Source organism: Cavia porcellus, unplaced genomic scaffold, assembly GCF_034190915.1.
Source record: "Cavia porcellus strain 051 isolate PalLab524CR breed Dunkin Hartley unplaced genomic scaffold, mCavPor4.1 scaffold_4, whole genome shotgun sequence".
In the NCBI taxonomy this organism is placed as follows: Eukaryota; Metazoa; Chordata; class Mammalia; order Rodentia; family Caviidae; genus Cavia; species Cavia porcellus.
In genome coordinates this window covers 71,515,733-71,524,789 of record NW_026947487.1, presented here as the reverse complement: position 1 = coordinate 71,524,789, position 9,057 = coordinate 71,515,733, and the positions used below count along the sequence as shown (strand labels likewise).

General features: G+C 35.5%; 1 non-coding gene across 1 annotated transcript; it reads right to left on the bottom strand.

Moving 5' to 3' along the window:
* Positions 1 to 1,540: 1,540 nt before the first annotated feature.
* Positions 1,541 to 1,642, bottom strand: LOC111756071 (U6 spliceosomal RNA). Its single transcript, XR_002790570.1, has one exon. It is a non-coding gene; the product is annotated as a U6 spliceosomal RNA (small nuclear RNA).
* Between the last annotated feature and the right edge of the window lie 7,415 nt (positions 1,643 to 9,057).

Here is a 9,057-nt window from a genome sequence, read left to right as displayed (position 1 = left end):
CAATATTTTGCCATGCATTCTTTTACTTAGCAGACTTTTGAGGCCGATCCATCTTGTGGCATGAATCAGTATTTCATTCTTTTTTATTGCTGAACAGGATTCTGTCACACAGCTACATTATATTTTATTTTATCCATTTACCAGTTTATGAATATTCTAGTTCTTTACATTTTGGGGCTATTATGAACAATGAATATACTTATAGGACTTTTTATGAACATATGTAGTCATTTCTTTTGGATATACTTCTAGGTGTAAAATTGTTGAATCATATGTTATAATTATATTTTGCTTTTCAAGAAACAGACTGTTTTCCAAATTGATTGTACTATCTCACATTCTCACCAGCAATAGATAAGGATTCCAGTTTCTCTATATCCTCTTACCAGCACCCAATACTTTTTAAAAAGTCACTCATGTATCTTTGAGGAAATGTCTACTAAGCTCTTTGCCCATTTTAAAATTCAGTTGCTTTTTTGGGTATTGAGTTGTAAGTATTCTTTATATATTCTGAATGCAAGTTGTTCCTCTATCTTGTACATTTAAGAGGGGTATGCCATATTTATATTTTAAATTTAGTTATATTATGGAGCCAAGTGTATTATATAACTTTTAGGGTTAGAATCCATGCTATGAATGTAAATTATATACCAGGTATTTGATTTTCAAATATTTTCTGACAGTCTGTGATTTGTCTTTTCATTTTTAATGCTTAAAATATATTTTAAAATAGTATTTATATAGCAAGCTTGTAAAATCCTTGAAATGTCTGCTTAGTACCCTCAACTTATCAGACCACAGTTTGAATCACTGCAAGTGACCATTTCACTGACATTTAAACTCAGCAAGCTAAGGAATATATCTTAAGCAAAACAATGGACTGGTAGAGTAAGAAGGCTTACACTTAACCAGTGTTCTGTTAATTTCCTAAATAAATTTCTGGATGTTTGAATAACTTAACTGCAATTCCTATTTGCATGGTTTTGTGGAAAGTTGGAGGCCAGCTTGGATTTGAGGACAAACAGAGACACTAGGACTGATGAGTTTGGTTTGGGCAGGAGTATAAGTGAGAACACATCTCCTGATGATGGTAGGCATTGATTTGCTGGCTAAAGATAAAGAGAATTAGGATCAAAGAGGGGGAAGGAAGAATTTTGAATTCTGTAAAAACAAGGCTTTAAAAATAAAAGTTCACTGTAAAGACAATTTGTTGCTTTAAAAATAAAATACACAAAAACACAGTAAGAGAAACTGTATTGTATTCAGTGGATAAATGTTGACTTGCATATTTACCATGTCTTTGAATTTATAATTTGTGTTCATTTTTGTGCATTGCATTAAAACTAACTAACCTCATGTATTCATTTAATAATTCATGAAGTAAATTTGTTTATTTTAAAAATTATTTTAAAGAGAATAAAACAGAACAAAGCAAATCAGAATAGAGCAATGCAAGCAAATAGCACTTTACAACAAGACAACAGAACATCAACAGTGGCTACCATAATGTCTCTCTCTCTTTTTTTTTAATGGTCAAAGTAAAAATATGGAACTTTTCATGCATTTGCGTGACATCCTTGCACAGAGACCATGCTAATTCTTTGTATCATTCCAACTTTAGTATGTGTGCTCCTGAGGTGAGTTGTCTCTTATTTTCTTTGAAATAACTTTGTATACTTTCACACACAATAATATCAAATATAACAAAATAGTATAAATGCATTCAAAAGAATGAAAGCATAACAGGCTTCAAAACCAGATAATAGGAAATAATGAATGGCTACTAAAATATTTCATTTTCCTCAAAAAAGTTGTCCATACCATCACACAAAATAAAATCAAATAAAATATAACAGGATAAAACCAATCAAAACAGAAGAACAAAAGCATGATAGGACTTCAGAACAAGATGATAGTAAATCAGCAATGGCTACCATAATGTCTCATTTTCTTCAAAATAGCTGTTCATATCATCACACATAATAAAATCAAACAAAACATAATAAACCAATTAAACAAATGAATGAAAATACTGTAAGACTTCAAAGCAATATAATAGGAAACCATGATTACCATAATATATCCCATTATATTCAAAATAGCTGTCACTACCATCAGATAGAGTAAAATCTAACAAAACAAGACAGAACAAAGCCAAATCTAACAAAATTGTGAAAACAAGCGTTCAAGACAAGACAATAAGAAATTAACAGCAGTTACCACCTTTTCCTATCAGGCATTTCCTCCCCTAATCACTCTTACAATAACTATTTTGCTTTTGGATCTCATTGACTCCTGTTTTTATGCTAGGGTTCACGTGTATGAGTTTGAACTGTCTCACCCACGAACATGATCTCCAGTTGCATCCATTTACCTACAGGAGCCTTGAGACTATTCTACTTCATAGCTGCATAGATTTCCCCTGCATGAAAATATCATATCCTCCTTATCCATTCTGTGGTTGATGGGAAAGTTACGCTTGCTTTTTTTCTGGTCTCCTGCCACATGGAACAATTGTTTTCTTTCCTTTGATTTTCAGTCTATGAATTTCCTTTCCAGTTAAATGTATTTCTTGTATACAGTGTATTGATGGATCTTGTTTCTTGATCCACTCTCCCTGTGTTTCTTTTCATTGCCGAACTGAGGCCATCTATTTTAACGGCTGCAACCAGCATCCATTGGTTTGTCTGCTATCCTCCTGTTGTTGGCCTTCCACTTTTCCTCTTCTTTCAGTTCCCTGCCTTGTTTGTTGATCCTCTTCCGCTGCTGTTCCTGGAACCATGGCCATCTTCATCTCTCTGTAGAATATCCTTTAGCCCTCTCTGTAGGGTTGGTTTGGTAGTCATGAGTTCCTTAAGTTGCTCTTTATCATGGAAGTATCACTTTTCCATCAATTTTGAAAGATAGCTTGGGAGGGTACATCAGTCTGGGTTGGAAGTTGTTTTCTTTCAGGGTCTGAAACACTTCATTTCAAACTCTTCTTGATTTGATGGTTTGTGTTGATAAGTCTGTCATGATTCTGATTGGTTTTCCTTTATAGGTGATCTGTTTCTTTTCTCTAACAGCTTTTAATATTCTGTTCTTGTGCTGAATTTCTGGGATCTTGATTATTATATGTCTGGGTGTAGATTTACTTTGATTATGGCTGGTTGGAGTCCTATATGCCTAACTTATCTGCATGCCAGATCCATTTCCCATGTTTTAGAATTCTATTCCCATGAAATAGAAGTTTTCTTCTATTACTTCTGTAAATAGCCTTTTAATTTCATTTGTGTTGATCCCTGATTCTTCACTGACAACTGTCACTCTTAAATTAGGCCTCTTTGAATCATCTTGCAGCCATTGAGTTATTATTTCCTGATTCCATGTAATTTTAAAGAGATCTTTCCTTTCATGATCACTAGCTGCAATATTATCTTCAAGGTTTGAAAGTCTATCTTCAGTCTCTTTCAAGTGGTTTTGCCAGCTTTTAATTGAATTTTTAATTTCCTGGGTATCTCTTTGAGTCTGTTTTATGCATTGTAATTCCTTTCTGTATTCATTCAAGGTTTCCATCATTTTTCTATGCTTCTCTTTTTTGTCAATGTCTTTTTTATACATGCTGAGCAATTCCTTCAGTATGTTTGTGATTTCTTCTTTTACCTGAGACATTGTTTCTGATTTGACTGCTGTTTTAATCTCATGAAGTTGTTTCCTTACTTCAGTTGCTACCCACTCAGAGATTTCAGGTATATGACTTCCATATTCTTCTATGACTGTATCTTCCAGACTTGTTCTGTGTGGGCTAGAGGTATGAGATTGCCTTTTGCTCCTTTGTCTCAACATTCTCCTGGGTTCCTCCCAACAAGCTGGTTGTGGGGCCCCAGGTGCTTCCCACATTGGTTGCCCTTCCATGGGTAAGAGAGATGGTACAGGCACATGGGTTTTTCTAACCCCAGATTTACAGAGGTAACAGGGCATGGAGTGGGCTTCTCTAGACCTGTATAGCTAGACTGGGGCTTCCCTGATGATCAAGGATGCATCGAGGTGGGGCTGCTTCTCTTAGTCTGTGTGTCTACACTGAGACTCCTGCAATGATGGCAGACACAGAGGGGTGTATTTGTCTGGTTCTGCTATTGGGTGATGGCTGCCCAAAGGAACCAAGGACCTCCAATAGTGGCCTACAGGTGCACAGAGCTTACCTGGCTATGTGTGCCTGCTCCTGCTGGTTGCCTGCAGGAAGGAGCCTTCCAGGGGCATCTCCCTGCAGGTGTAGGTGGATCTGCTCGTACTCTCTGCCCAGCTGACGGTTGGCAGGATGGGGCCTTCTGGTGACAGCACCTGGCAGGCAGAGGCGGATCTGTTTGGCTCTCCCTGCCTGTGCTGGGTGTCCCTTGCTTAACAATTAATTTATTGAATATCTATTATAAGGCTAGACACTAGGTTTCAAAGGTAATTCTCATTCTCATGAGGAAAGCAAAAATAAGTACTTACAAAGTTATGGACCAAGTACTATAACATTTTATAAGTTAGTATACTTTGCAGTATAAAAATAATACCATGAAGTCAAAATAGTTTCTTTAAAAAGATGAACAAAGTGGACAAAGCTTTATCTAGATTGACTTAAGGGAAATAGGCAGAAAACTCAAATTATTAAAATCAAAATTGAAAGTATAGACATTAATTTTATAGAAATAAAAATATTTTAAAAATACTATGAACCTAGATAAAATGGACAGATTCTTAAAACGTATATTCTATTGAAACTGATTCATGAAGAAATAAACAATCTGGTAAGCCTAGCAAGTTGATCAAGAAGAGCAAGTCAATTATTACAAACATTTCAAGAACTATAATAAAAAAGATTAAAAAAAACCTTTACAGGTAAATTCCACCAAGTATTTAAAGAGCTTACACTTAACTTTCTTGCTCCAAAAACTGAAGAGCAGGGAATACTTTAACTCGTTCTATGAAGTCAGTGTTGCCCTGACACCAAGACTAAGAGACTACACAAAAAAGCAAACTATAGACCACTGTTTTCCCACATAAATACTGATGCAAGAACTTTCAAAAATAAAGTAACAAAACAAAGTCAGCAATTTGTTAAAAGGATTATATATCATGATCAAGTGAGATTCAACTATGGAATGATTCAGCATACAAAAACTAATGCAACACACCATTTAATAAAATGAAAGGAAAAAAGTACATGATAATTTCAATCAATGTATAAAAGGTCTTAGAAAAATTCAGTACCCTTTTATGTTTCAAAAAACTTCCAACACACTAGAAGTAGAAGAAAACTGTCTTAGACTGATGCAGACTGTGTATGAAAAAGCTGACAGTGAGCCTCAAACTCAGTACTGAAATACTAAAACTTTCCCTTAAGATAAGGAATAAAACAAAAACTACCTGTGTCTCCCCTTTGTATTCAATATGGTATTGAAAGTTCCACCTCAAAAAATTAGAGAAGAAAAAGAAGAGACATTAAAATTGCAACAGAAGAAGTAAAATTATTTTTCGCAAATGTTGTGACCTTATTTGTAGAAAACCCTAAAATCACATACACACATGTGCATGCATCACACACATGCACGCACACACACACACATTTGATCTAATAAAAGAATTCAGCAAAGTAGCCAGATACCATACCAGCACATAAAAATCAGTTACATTTCTATAGTTTAGCAACAACCAATCTGAAAAGGAAATTAGGAAAATTCTACTTAGAATAGTATCAAAATGAATAACATACTAATGAACAAATTTAATCAAAGAGATAAAAGTATTTTATACCAAAAACTAAAACATTGCTGAAATAAATTAAAACATAAATGAAAGTCTTCCTCTTTTGGCAGACTTAATATTGTTAAGAGGACAATGCTACTCAAAGTGATCTTCAAATTCAATGCAATCCCTATAAAAATCCTAATGGTGTGTGTGTGTGTGTGTGTCTTGCAAAAAAAAAAAAAAAAAGTAAACAATAGCCAAAGTAATCTTTTTTTTTTATTTTGTTTTTTGTCTTTTTCATTTTTATTGGTACCAGGGATCGAACTCACGACTGCCCGCTTGCAAGGCAGGCGCTTATGCCGCTGAGCTAAACCCCCAACCCCCGCCAAAGTAATCTTGAAAAAGGTCTCACCTTCTTTGATTTCAAAATTTACTACAAAGCTACCATAATCAGTACAGTGTAATATTGGCATAAAGATAAACAGCAAGACAAATGAATAGAATAAGAAATCCATAATAAAACTTTATATGTGAGCAATGACTATCAACAAATGTGCCAAGGTCATTGGCTGAGGGAAAGGACAGTCTTTTCAACTAATAGTACTTTGCCACCCTCGGACAATAATTTATCTGGAAGATTTCTATTTTTATTTTGAGGATCAACGTATCACCTTAGCTTCTGTACTCTTTAGTCTTCTCGATTTCACCTCAGATTCCAGATACATTTCTTTCTTTCAGCCTCTGAGATTCTAGGTCATCTTCTTATTTCATTAAACACTAATTTGGAGAATTTTAAAAATTTTACTGGGGAACAGGGTCTCTAACTTGCCCCAGCTGACTTCGAACTTGCTAGTCTCCTACCTCACTCAACCTTACAAGTTGTTGGAATGACAAGTATGCACGACTATGCTCAGCTTGAGTTGAAGGATTTGATAGTTGTAACTAAAGTCTGAAAGCAGTAGACTCTTAAATTGATGTGATTGTAAATTCAGACCTGATTTAATGACAGGAGCCCTTTAAAAAGCAGAGGGAAAATTAAGAGAGATTTGAAGTTTGAGAAGGACTCAACTTTCTTTGAAGATGGAGGGTATCTCATGGGAAGAGTTATGACAGCCTGGAGGAGATGAGGGGACCCTAGTTGATGGTAAAAACACAGAGGTCTCAGTCCTAACAACAAAGGGAACTGATTCTGCTTATTCTCAGCTCTTTTTAGAAGCAGATTATCTAGGGACAGCCTCCAGATAAAAATTCACCTGGTTGACTTTGTGATTTGGCCTCAAGATACCTTGAGTAGAATTTAATCTAATCTAAATTTATGATCACTAGATTTGTATGACAGTGGGTGTTGTTTTAAGATACTACTTTAGTAATATTAGATTACTTAAGGTAATCTGATATTTGATAATGGAAAATATCATCCCTTCCACTACCATAACCCTACTCTCAGGCCCAAAAAATGGCAATGACCAAAACCCAGAATGTCAGGGTTAAATGCCAGTATTCACAATAGTGAGCTAATCCTCCCTCCTTAACTCCTTTACCTCCTAGAAATCCTTCCATATACCATTATACTCTGATTTTCCTTCTAGGCATCACACTTCAATAAATAGTCACCCAAATTTATCTTGCTTAAGCTGTAACTTAACTAATTTTCTCCTCACCATTCCTTTCAGTCATGTCTAAAAGCTCAGCTCCCTTCCTGGAGAGATTTTATCCTGTCTAAATACTAAACTATATTTCCAAGTTGCCAACTAATCAAAATGATGCTGAGACTGGTTTTTACAAATACAGTACATATTGTTGTTCACATGACAAAAAAATAAGAGAATTTTTCATTGCCCAAAATAATGTATTAATTTGGCTCTCGTACACCATCAAGTATTTAGAGATAATTATATCTAAAGTTAGAGGAATTTGTGACACAGTGTCAGACTCATTAATAAAGGAACCTAAGATCCAATGAGTTGCAATTGCTGTCCCTTAAAAAAAGTTTTTAAACTTACCTGTCAGTTCTAATGTTCGTGCTTTGATTATACATGCCTTTGTATACATAATTTGATATATATTCTTTGATTAAAAAATCATTCTTTCCTAGAAGATGCCAAACCCCAAGACATCATGCATATAAAACCAATAAAAATATGCTAGATTCCTTTTAGACTCCTGGGATCTACCAGATCTCGTCTGAAGAAAAGGTTATATGACATATACCAAGGCCTTAGCTAACTATACTCAGTGGAAAATGACACAACTGTTGGTCTCTCTCTCTTTTTCTACTGGCTAACAATAGACATTCTAACTGCAGCACAGGGGGGCACTTACGCAATTGTAAAAACTAGATGTTGTATGTACATTTCCGATCCTTCTGCAAATGTCTCAATTGATGTTCAAGATATTAAATGACAAATCAATGACATGTCAGACTCTAAAATTCCTTAGACCCTATTCTTACCCTCCTTATGGAAAGCCATTTCAAGCTCCTCTTATTGGAAATTTTTGTTAATTGTACTCATAATTGTTCTACTGATTCTGTTATTTGGCCCATGCATACTTAGTTGTTTCTTTGCCTTTGTCTCCTCCAGACTTAAAAATTGTATGCCTACCCAAGATCAAAGCACCTAGGCAGATCCTCTGTAAAGTATCCCTGATTGCTGGTCAATAACTATGACCCACCTTCAGCTGGAGGAAGAAGCCAGATTGGTCATCACCTATTACTCCTTCATGACAGTTCAAGCTACTTTTTCAGAGGGAGGATTGTTATAGGCAGCTGAGTGAGAAATAATATAGGCAGTCAGACCAGGGCTAGGCCCTCTAAGGAGCCGGTACAGAAGATGTGATATCTTGCAATGTAAGGGAGACAGATACCTCTATTGTGGGCCAAACCTCAAGAAAAAAAATCAAACGCACCCACATATTTTCTAAGGGTAAGTATCAAGAATTGATATTCTAAATAGGTCTCTAATACCCTGAGGAAGCCAGGAGTCACTATCCCAACCCCCTACAGGAAGAGTCACTGCTCTTTAAGTATGCCTGCTTGCTACATGACTCGCTTTTTCCCTGTTTTTCCCTGATTTAATCAATTTTACCTGAGCAATTAATCTTGTTGGTAGATAATAGTTCTATCTTGCCTCATGTCTACCTTGTGAGTTCTCATGTTTTCCCCACCTGCCTCACTTTGTGGTTTTACTCTATAACAGGCCCTAGAAAAAAGAGTCTTTGGCAACCCTTTTGGGACCCCTTCTGTCTCTATCACAGACAGGAGCTTTTGTTTCTCTCAATAAATATATCCTGATATTATCCTGATATTAAAAAAATAGTAAAGAGACTGTCATTCCTCCAGGGTAT